Source organism: Nerophis lumbriciformis, linkage group LG10 (assembly GCF_033978685.3).
Source record: "Nerophis lumbriciformis linkage group LG10, RoL_Nlum_v2.1, whole genome shotgun sequence".
In the NCBI taxonomy this organism is placed as follows: domain Eukaryota; kingdom Metazoa; phylum Chordata; class Actinopteri; order Syngnathiformes; family Syngnathidae; genus Nerophis; species Nerophis lumbriciformis.
Genome location: NC_084557.2, coordinates 5,912,501 through 5,925,309, shown reverse-complemented (window position 1 = coordinate 5,925,309; position 12,809 = coordinate 5,912,501). Strand labels below are relative to the sequence as shown.

The window sequence follows — 12,809 nt, the reverse complement described above, 5'->3', positions numbered from 1 at the left end:
TTTGTGATTTTTTTTTCTTATATGCATAATACTGTGTGATATGTATGATACTGTGTGATATTCATGATATTGTGTGATATGCATGATACTGTGTGATATGCATGATACTGCGTGATATCCATGATACTGTGTGATATCATGATACTGTGTGATATTCATGATACTGTGTGATACACATGATACTGTGTGATATCCATGACACTGTGTGATGTGGATGATACTGTGTGATATTCATGATACTGTGTGATATGCATGATACTGTGTGATATTCATGACACTGTGTGATATGCATGATACTGTGTGATATTCATGACACTGTGTGATGTGGATGATACTGTGTGATATTCATGATATTGTGTGATATGCATGATACTGTGTGATACTCATGACACTGTGTGATATGCATGATACTGTGTGATATCCATGACACTGTGTGATATGCATGATATTCATGACACTGTGCGATATGAATGATACCGTGTGATATTCATGAAACTGTGTGATACACATGATACTGTGTGATATCCATGATACTGTGTGATATGCATGATATTCATGATACTGTGTGATATGCATGATACTGTGTGATATTCATGACACTGTGTGATGTGGATGATACTGTGTGATATTCATGATATTGTGTGATATGCATGATACTGTGTGATATTCATGACACTGTGTGATGTGGATGATACTGTGTGATATTCATGATATTGTGTGGTATGCATGATACTGTGTGATATTCATGACACTGTGTGATGTGGATGATACTGTGTGGTATTCATGATATTGTGTGATATGCATGATACTGTGTAATACTCATGACACTGTGTGATATGCATGATACTGTGTGATATCCATGATACTGTGGGAAATGCATGATATTCATGACACTGTGTGATATGAATTATACCGTGTGATATGCATGACACTGTGTGATATGCATGATACTGTGTGATATCCATGATACTGTGTGATGTGCATGATATTCATGACACTGTGTGATATGAATGGTACTGTGTGATATCCCTGATACTATGTGATATGCATGATATTGTGTGATATACATGATACTGTGTGATATTCATGATAATGTGTGATATGCATGATACCGTGTGATATCCCTGATACTGTGTGATATGCATGATAATGTGTGATATCATGATACTGTGTGATATGCATGATACTGTGTGATATCCCTGATACTGTGTGAGATTCATGATACTGCGTGATATGCATGATACTGTGTGATATTCATGACACTGCGTTATATGCATGATACTGTGTGATATCCATGATACTGTGTGATGTGCATGATATTCATGACACTGTGTAATATCCCTGATACTGTGTGATATCCCTGATACTGTGTGATATGCATGATATGCATGATACTGCGTGATATCCATGATACTGTGTGATATACATGATACTGTGTGATATCCATGATACTGTGCGATATTCATGATGCTGTGTGATATGCGTGATACTGTTTGATATGCATGATACTGTGTGATATGCATGACACTGTGTGATATGCATGATACTGTGTGATATCCTTGATACTGTGTGATATGCATGATACTGTGTGATATCCATGATACTGTGCAATATTCATGATGCTGTGTGATATGCGTGATACTGTGTGATATGCGTGATACTGTGTGATATGCATGCTACTGTGATATTCATGACACTGTGATATGCATGATACTGTGTGATATGCATGATACTATGTGATATGCATGATACAGTGTGATATGCGTGATACTGTGTGATATGAGTGATACTGTGTGATATGGAGTGATACTGTGTGATGTGCATGTTACTGTGTGATATAACTGATACTGTGTGATATCCCTGATACTATAAGATATGCATGATATTGTGTGATATTCATGATACTGTGTTATATTCATGATTCTGTGTGATATTTATGACACTGTGATATGCATGATACTGTGTGATATGCATGATACAGTGTGATATGCATGGTACTGGGTGATATTCATGATACTATGTGATATGCATGAGACTGTGTGATATCCCTGATACTGTGTGATTTGCATGATACTTTGAGACACTTGTGATTTAGGGCTATATAAATAAACATTGATTGATTGATTGATACTGTGTGATATCCCTGATACTGTGTGATATGCATGATACTGTGTGATGTTCGTGATACTGTGTTATATGCATAATACTGTGTGATATTCATGATGCTGTGTGATATTCATGATGCTGTGTGATATGCATGATACTGTGTGATATGCATGATACTGTGTGATATTTGTGATACTGTGTGATATCCATGATACTGTGTGATATGCATGATGCTGTGTGATATTTATGATACTGTGTGAACAGATTGGATGTGGATTTTGTTTCTCACAAGAGGTGAGCGGTACAGACGGGTATGGTTCTCAAACTTCAGAAAAAAGCACTCTGCTCTCCAAGAATCACCATCATGACCAACATTAAATACAGTAGCGCAGTAGGCCTTATTATTCATTAAAAACAAGGCAAAGGTTTTACTTAAAAAGCATATTTAATGTTTTTGGCCAATGTAGAATGACACAAAGTTTGAACAGTAACACTGTGTGTGAATTAGAGTTGTACGGTATACTGATACTAGTATAGTACCACGATACTAAGGAATCATATTCGGTACTATACCGTCTCTAAAAAGTACCAGTCCCAGCCCCCCCTTTTTTTAACGGGCATGACGGTGCGTCGTCACGTCGTGACATTGCTGGTTTTAGGAGCAGAGGAGCATGTTCGGCAGCGCACACACACAGAGTACTTACAAGCAGACACAGTGTGTAGACAGAAAAGGGAGAACGGACGCATTTTGGTCTAAAAAGTAAAGATAAAGGTGAAGTTATAACATTGAAACACCCTCAGGAAGAGGTGCTTTAAGACATGGCTAATCCTCGCCTCCATGGAGACAAGTAAAGTATGCTTCTTACAAGTATCATTATCACTGCAGGATGAGGAATAGCTAAACATGCTTCACTACACACCGTAGGAGGATACAATAGCTCACTGCGTCACAATGTAAACAAATGCCACAGGTGGATCTACACCTGACATCCACTGTAATGATACCAAGTACAAGAGTGTATCTAGTCGATACTATTATGATTATATCAATGTTTTTTTAGCGTCACAAAATATTTGTTCCTATTTTTTAAATGTATATTATGTTTATAAACTCAGGAAATACGTCCCTGGACACATGAGGACTTTGAATATGACCAATGTATGATCCTGTAACTACTTGGTATCGGATCGATACCTAAATGTGTGGTATCATCCAAAACTAATGTAAAGTATCAAAGAAGAGAAGAATAAGTGATTATTACATTTTAACAGAAGTGTAGATAGAACATGTTAAAACAGAAAATAAGCAGATAAATGAACAAGTAGATTAATAATCAATTTTTACAGTTTGTCCCTCATAATGTGTACAAAATAATAGGTGTATAAATGACACAATATGTTACTGCATACGTCAGCAGACTAATTAGGAGCCTTTGTTTGTTTACTTACTACTAAAAGACAAGCTGTCGAGTATATTCACTATTTTATTTAAGGACTAAATTACAATAATAAACATATGTTTCATGTACCCTAAGATTTGTTGTTAAAATAAAGCCAATAATTAAATTTTTCTGTGATCCTCGTTATTTAAAAAATTACCGAAAAGTATCAAAATACGTTTTGGTACAGGTACCAAAATATTGGTATTGGGAGAACCCTAGTTTGAATATGTGTTGAAAAGGGTCCACGGACCACGGTTTAAGACTCGCTGGTCTAAACCTTTCAGGGATGTTCCATCAAGGTTTTATGCTGATCATACTGATACTGATACTGATCATCCATCGATGTGTTCAATAAGAAAAAAAGCTTCGATTATTCCTTTATTTGTTATTTGTTGTATATCGTTTGTTAAAGTGTTTTCCTCGATACTGTGTCCCCATTACCATATTGACCTGAATATAGGGTAAGGCGACCCAGGCTACAGTATTAGATGTTCCGGCCTTTTTTTTTATGACCCATTTTTGGAAAGATATGTATCAAGACCAAAGTAAGACATAAATAGACAAAGATATCATGTTTTCAAATCAACTTTGAAAATGACAAATCAAATGTTAGCATATTTCTTAGCAGCCAATAGTTGATTACTCGAGACCGGAGCTGGGCAAATATTTTGACTCGGGGGCCACATTGAGAGAAGAAAATGTGTCTGGGGGGGGGGGGCAATGTGTATGTGGGTGTAAATTATATATACACATTTACCTGTAAAAATCTGTGTGTTGGGCATACTTGCCAACCTTGAAACCTCCGATTTCGGGGGGTGGGGTGGGCGTGGTCGGGGTGGGACGGGAGCGTGGTTGGGGTCGTGGTTGGGGGCGTGGCTAAAAGGGGAGGAGTATATTTACAGCTAGAATTCACCAAGTCAAGTATTTCATAGATTTTATATATATATACAGGTAAAAGCCAGTAAATTAGAATATTTTGAAAAACTTGATTTATTTCAGTAATTGCATTCAAAAGGTGTAACTTGTACATTATATTTATTCATTGCACACAGACTGATGCATTCAAATGTTTATTTCATTTAATTTTGATGATTTGAAGTGGCAACAAATGAAAATCCAAAATTCCGTGTGTCAAAAAATTAGAATATTACTTAAGGCTAATACAAAAAAGGGATTTTTAGAAATGTTGGCCAACTGAAAAGTATGAAAATGAAAAATATGAGCATGTACAATACTCAATACTTGGTTGGAGCTCCTTTTGCCTCAATTACTGCGTTAATGCGGCGTGGCATGGAGTCGATGAGTTTCTGGCACTGCTCAGGTGTTATGAGAGCCCAGGTTGCTCTGATAGTGGCCTTCAACTCTTCTGCGTTTTTGGGTCTGGCATTCTGCATCTTCCTTTTCACAATACCCCACAGATTTTCTATGGGGCTAAGGTCAGGGGAGTTGGCGGGCCAATTTAAAACAGAAATACCATGGTCCGTAAACCAGGCACGGGTAGATTTTGCGCTGTGTGCAGGCGCCAAGTCCTGTTGGAACTTGAAATCTCCATCTCCATAGAGCAGGTCAGCAGCAGGAAGCATGAAGTGCTCTAAAACTTGCTGGTAGACGGCTGCGTTGACCCTGGATCTCAGGAAACAGAGTGGACCGACACCAGCAGATGACATGGCACCCCAAACCATCACTGATGGTGGAAACTTTACACTAGACTTCAGGCAACGTGGATCCTGTGCCTCTCCTGTCTTCCTCCAGACTCTGGGACCTCGATTTCCAAAGGAAATGCAAAATTTGCATGGTTGGGTGATGGTTTGGGGTGCCATGTCATCTGCTGGTGTCGGTCCACTCTGTTTCCTGAGATCCAGGGTCAACGCAGCCGTCTACCAGCAAGTTTTAGAGCACTTCATGCTTCCTGCTGCTGACCTGCTCTATGGAGATGGAGATTTCAAGTTCCAACAGGACTTGGCGCCTGCACACAGCGCAAAATCTACCCGTGCCTGGTTTACGGACCATGGTATTTCTGTTCTAAATTGGCCCGCCAACTCCCCTGACCTTAGCCCCATAGAAAATCTGTGGGGTATTGTGAAAAGGAAGATGCAGAATGCCAGACCCAAAAACGCAGAAGAGTTGAAGGCCACTATCAGAGCAACCTGGGCTCTCATAACACCTGAGCAGTGCCAGAAACTCATCGACTCCATGCCACGCCGCATTAACGCAGTAATTGAGGCAAAAGGAGCTCCAACCAAGTATTGAGTATTGTACATGCTCATATTTTTCATTTTCATACTTTTCAGTTGGCCAACATTTTTAAAAATCCCTTTTTTGTATTAGCCTTAAGTAATATTCTAATTTTGTGACACACGGAATTTTGGATTTTCATTTGTTGCCACTTCAAATCATCAAAATTAAATGAAATAAACATTTGAATGCATCAGTCTGTGTGCAATGAATAAATATAATGTACAAGTTACACCTTTTGAATGCAATTACTGAAATAAATCAAGTTTTTCAAAATATTCTAATTTACTGGCTTTTACCTGTATATATATATATATATATATATATATATATATATATATATATATATATATATATATATATATATATATATATATATACATATATATATATATATATATATATATATATATATATATATATATATATATATATATATATATATATATATATATATATATATATATATATAAAATAAATACTTGAATTTCAGTGTTCATTTATTTACACATATACACACACACATAACACTCATCTACTCATTGTTGAGTTAAGGGTTGAATTGTCCATCCTTGTTCTATTCTCTGTCACTATTTTTCGAACCATGCTGAACACCCTCTCTGATGATGCATTGATGTGTGGCACGCACAAAAGTGCTTTCATCAAATGCACTAGATGGCAGTATTGTCCTGTTTAAGAGTGTCACAACATTGCTGTTTACGGCAGACGGACTGCTTTACGGTATACAAAAACGTGACTGCTGTTGTTGTTGTGTGTTGTTGCCGCGCTGGTAGGACGTTAATGAAACTGCCTAACAATAAACCCACATAAGAAACCAAGAACTCGCCCTCCATCATTCTACAGTTATAACGTTATTGGGCAGGTATGCTGTTTATGTTGTGGGTTAGCGGACTCAGGTCCTCATGGACCTGAGTCCGCCTGAATTTCGGGAGATTTTCGGGAGAAAATTTGTCCCGGGAGGTTTTTCGGGAGAGGCGCTGAAAATCCGGGAGGGTTGGCAAGTATGGTGTTTGGGTCCCTTTTTTCCAGGAACACTAATACCAAAAGTCACAATGTCTGATAGAGTTCTAAAAATGTTATGACAGACCACATAAAAAAAAAAAAATGCAATGGAATTTTAAATTTTTTTACTGAAGAAAGTGGGATTTACAATATTAACTATGAACAATAAAACACTGAATATTAACAAAATATGAACATCTTTTACTCCCCAGACCAGCTCCTCCATAGTTGTGTATCTTTTACAATCAAGCAAAACACAACAAAAATGTGACAAACAGCAAAATATGAATGCAAAGTCTAATAAACACCTACAATATGACATATTATCACGTAAAAATCTGCTTCCGCATCTGTTTCTGACACATGCGTTTGGGGCTGGCTGGCAATGGAAACAAGCCTTTTGGCTTTTTGTGCCATCCATTTGGCACAAATATAAAGAAATACAAACATGTGTGCTTACGGACTGTATCCCTGCATACTGTATTGATATACATTGATATATAATGTATATATTGTGTTTTTATGTTGATTTAATTAAAAAAAAATATATATATATATTTTCTTTTTTTTTTCTTGTGCGGCCCGGTACCAATCGGTCCGCGGCCCGGTGGTTGGGGACCACTGCTGTAAAACACTATAGACACTGTCACAGACTACCTGTCATACACTATATAACCTGTCAAACACTACCTGTCATACATTATAGAACCTGTCAAACACTATAGAACCTGTCAAACACTACCTGTCATACATTATAGAACCTGTCAAACACTATAGACCTGTCAATCCCTTTCCTCTCCAGTGTGGAGTCATCTCCTGGACATCCAGGGTCAATCCAAGGATAGTATAGCTGGAGGAGAGAGAAGGTGTTTTACCAGAGTGATGCAGTGAGGAAGACCATGCCGTGTCAGCAGGATGCAGACAGCTGCGATTCTGATAGCTTTAAGGCTTCGACTCCCGAGTGGGGGAACTCTTTGGGGAAAAGGCTGTCCCTCCTGTGAGACTGTCAGACAAGCTGGATACAATCCACAACAGCAAGACTGGAACGACTTGTGTGTGACCCGTGGGCAAATGTTTGGCCTTTAGTTGAAGCATGTATCCATTATCTATGCCAGGGGTGACCTGGCGAGCCACTTTTCAATTGATCAAGTGGAGGGGATCTACCTCATTCATATTATGGCTGGGCGATATATGGAATATACTCCATGTATCGGGCCTTGAGTTGGACACCTGTGGTTTAATGGATACAACAATGAAGAAAATCAATATGGATACAGAGCTAATGTTTCAACTTCGATGGCTTTAATTGAAATTACAGAAGAAATTACCAATGCTATAGATAATAAAAAATGTGCGGCAGCAGTTTTTATGGATCTAACTAAAGCATTTGACACAATTAATCACAATATTTTAATCAAAAAACTAGAACGATATGGCATCAGAGGGTTAGTATTAAACTGGATAAGAAGTTATCTAATGAACAGGAAACAATACGTGAAGCTAGGCGAACACACGTCTACAACGCTAAATATATCCTGTGGTGTACCTCAGGGATCAATACTAGGACCTAAATTATTCAATCTATATATAAATGACATTTGTAAAGTTACAAAAGATTTAAAGTTAGTATTATTTGCGGATGATACAACAGCGTTTTGTTCAGGAGAGAACACACAGAAGATACTACAAATAATAACAGAAGAAATTAACAAATTAAAAAGATGGTTTGACAAAAACAGACTATCGTTGAATCTCAGTAAAACTAAAATAATGCTATTTGGTAACAGTAGAAGAGAAAGTCAAACACAAATACAAATAGACGGAATAGAAATTGAAAGAGTAAATGAAACCAAATTTCTAGGTATAATGATTGATGATAAATTGAACTGGAAATCTCACGTAAAAAATATACAACATAAAGTAGCAAGAAACACGTCAATAATGAATAAAGCAAAACATGTTCTAGACAAAAAATCACTTCATATTCTCTACTGCTCACTAGTGTTACCATATCTGAGTTATTGTGCAGAAATATGGGGAAATAATTACAAAAGTACACTTCATTCATTAACGGTGTTACAAAAAAGATCAGTTAGAATAATACATAATGTTGGATATAGAGAACACACAAATCCTTTATTTATTGAATCAAAGATTCTGAAATTCTACGACATAGTGAATTTGCAAACAGCTAAAATTATACACAAAGCAAACTATAACCTGCTACCCAAGAATATACAACAATTCTTCTCAAAAAAAGAGGAGAAATATAATCTTAGGGAGAAATGTAATTTAAAACATTTGTATGCACGTACAACACTTAAGACCTTCAGTATATCAGTATGTGGAATTAAATTGTGGAATGGATTAAGCAAAGCAATCAAATAAAGTACTAATATGATCCACTTCAAGAAACTCTTCAAACTTAAAGTGTTTACAAAGTACAAAGAAGAAGAACCATGATAAACATTCTGAATTTATTTAACTCATCCATTCTTTCATTCTTTCACTCACAAAATAATCTTACTTATTTCAACATATGAAATGTAACTTACTTCACCAATTATTATTTATTTACTTATTTTATTGTGATTACTTATGGAGTATATTGTGAATAAATTGAGAACAGGAAGTGAACAAAAGTTTTAGCAACTGTTATGTAAAAGAAAAGGGGTAGGATTAAATAAGCTCTGCTTCTTCCTACTCCTTTTCGAACATGTTGAAAAGAGAAACTGGAGATTGTGATGTATCATGTTGTATACTTGCATGTTCGAAATAAACTCAAACTCAACTCAACTCAACTCAATGAAACACAAATAAACATATAAAAATCAACTTGTTTTTCCACTCTACTGCTATTTTAAGTATTTTGTGTACGGTATAGCCAACATACCGGAAACAGCTCTCAGTATGACGCAATGCGGACTGCAATAAAGAACATGGTTAAAAATCTCTTTGAGAGTGTCTGTTGAGACTGAGCATTGCAGTGCATTTCTGCATCCCTTAATTCCTTGTGTAGTTGTGCCTAATACATTGGCTGGCGATTGTGACGAACAATTCCCGTGCCTTTTGGACATTACTGTCAATTTACAGTAGGGGTGTAACGGTACACAAAAATTTCGGTTCGGTACGTACCTCGGTTTAGAGGTCACGGTTCGGTTCATTTTCGGTACAGTAAGAAAACAACAAAATATACATTTTTTGGTTATTTATTTACCAAATTATACAGGGAGCGAACCGCCACAATAAGACAGTCCGATACCCCATACTCTCTGAGCACTCCCCACAGGACTTCCCGGGGTACACGGTCGAATGCCTTCTCCAAGTCCACAAAGCACATGTAGACTGGTTGGGCAAACTCCCATGCACCCTCAAGGACCCTGCCGAGAGTATAGAGCTGGTCCACAGTTCCACGACCAGGACGAAAACCACACTGTTCCTCCTGAATCCGAGGTTCGACTATCTAGCGTAGCCTCCTCTCCAGTACACCTGAATAGACCTTACCGGGAAGGCTGAGGAGTATGATCCCACGATAGTTGGAACACACCCTCCGGTTCCCCTTCTTAAAGAGAGGAACCACCACCCCGGTCTGCCAATCCCCACCCCGGTCTGCCAATCCTGTATAATCCCTGTATAATCAGTGTCAGAGCTTGGTCCGCATTGCTGGCAGTAAGTCGGACCCGTTTCCAGTGAGGGTTGGTCTCCGCCAGGGCTGCCCTTTGTCACCGATTCTGTTCATAACCTTTATGGACAGAATTTTTAGGCGCAGTCAAGGCGTTGAGGGTATCTGGTTTGGTGGCTGCAGGATTAGGTCTCTGCTTTTTGCAGATGATGTGGTCCTGATGGCTTCATCTGGCCCAGATCCTCAGCTCTCACTGGATCGGTTCGCAACCGAGTGTGAAGCGACTGGGATGGTAATCAGCACCTCCAAGTCCGAGTCCATGGTTCTCGCCCGGAAAAGGGTGGAGTGCCATCTCCGGGTTGGGGAGGAGATCTTGCCACAAGTGGAGGAGTTCAAGTACCTCGGAGTCTTGTTCACGAGTGAGGGAAGAGTGGATCGTGAGATCGACAGGCGGATCGGTGCGGCGTCTTCAGTAATGCGGACGCTGTATCGATCCGTTGTGGTGAAGAAGGAGCTGAGCCGGAAGGCAAAGCTCTCAATTTACCGGTCGATCTACGTTCCCATCCTCACCTATGGTCATGAGCTTTGGGTCATGACCGAAAGGACAAGATCACGGGTACAAGCGGCCGAAATAAGTTTCCTCCGCCGGGTGGCGGGGCTCTCCCTTAGAGATAGGGTGAGAAGCTCTGTCATCCGGGGGGAGCTCAAAGTAAAGCCGCTGCTCCTCCACATCGAGAGGAGCCAGATGAGGTGGTTCGGGCATCTTATCAGGATGCCACCCGAACGCCTCCCTAGGGAGGTGTTTAGGGTACGTCCGACCGGTAGGAGGCCACGGGGAAGACCCAGGACACGTTGGGAAGACTATATATATCCCGGCTGGCCTGGGAACACCTCGGGATCCCCCGGGAGGAGCTGGACGAAGTGGCTGGGGAGAGGGAAGTCTGGGCTTCCCTGCTTAGGCTGCTGCCCCCGCGACCCGACCTCGGATAAGCGGAAGAAGATGGATGGATGGATGGATTCACCAAATTTGTAAACAATGGCATAACATACATATACACACAGGGTCCATTGCCAGGGTTCATGTGGTCAACATATATAAAATAAAAACTAAATAAGATAAGGCTCAGAATGATTTCTTAACAAAACCTTTCTACATATAAAGTGCTTTTTTTGATTGATTGATTGATTGAGAGATACTTTTATTAGTAGATTGCACAGTACAGTACATATTCCGTACAATTGACCACTAAATGGTAACACCCCAATAAGTTTTTCAACTTGTTTAAGTCGGGGTCCACGTTAATCAACATTAAAGGCCTACTGAAATGCGATTTTCTTATTTAAACGGGGATATCAGGTCCATTCTATGTGTCATACTTGATCATTTCGCGATATTGCCATATTTTTGCTGAAAGGATTGAGTAGAGAGCATCGACGATAAAGTTTGCAACTTTTGGTCGCTGATAAAAAAGCCTTGCCTGTACCGGAAGTAGCAGACGAGTAGCGTGACGTCACAGGTTGTGGAGCTCCTCACATCTGCACATTGTTTACAATCATGGCCGCCAGCAGCAAGAGCGATTCGGACCGAGAAAGCGACGATTTCCCCATTAATTTGAGCGAGGATGAAATATTTGTGGATGAGGAAAGTGAGAGTGAAGGACTAGAGGGCAGTGGGAGCGATTCGGATAGGGAAGATGCTGTGAGAGGCGGGTGGGACCTGATATTCAGCTGGGAATGACTAAAACAGTAAATAAACACAAGACATATATATACTCTATTAGCCACAACACAACCAGGCTTATATTTAATATGCCACAAATTAATCCCGCATAACAAACACCTCCCTCCTCCCGTCCATATAACCCGCCAATACAACTCAAACACCTGCACAACACACTCAATCCCGCAGCCCAAAGTACCGTTCACCTCCCCAAAGTTCATACAGCACATATATTTCCCCAAAGTCCCCAAAGTTACGTACGTGACATGCACATAGCGGCACGCACGTACGGGCAAGCGATCAAATGTTCGGAAGCCGCAGCTGCATGCGTACTCACGGTACCGCGTCTGCGCATCCAACTCAAAGTCCTCCTGGTAAGAGTCTCTGTTCTCCCAGTTCTCCACAGGCCAATGGTAAAGCTTGACTGTCATCTTCCGGGAATGTAAACAATGAAACACCGGCTGTGTTTGTGTTGCTGCAGTCGGCCGCAATACACCGCTTCCCACCTACAGCTTTCTTCTTTGCTGTCTCCATTGTTCAATGAACAAATTGCAAAAGATTCACCAACACAGATGTCCAGAATACTGTGGAATTTTGCGATGAAAACAGACGACTTAATAGCTGGCCACCATGCTGTCCCAAAATGTCCTCTAATATCCGC

The 12,809-nt window shown here is 39.6% G+C and overlaps 1 protein-coding gene across 1 annotated transcript in view; it reads left to right on the top strand.

Moving 5' to 3' along the window:
• Window positions 1-12,809, top strand: part of tln2b (talin 2b) — a 415,773-nt gene that overhangs the window by 1,229 nt on the left and 401,735 nt on the right. The gene's annotated exons all lie outside the window — the stretch shown is intronic.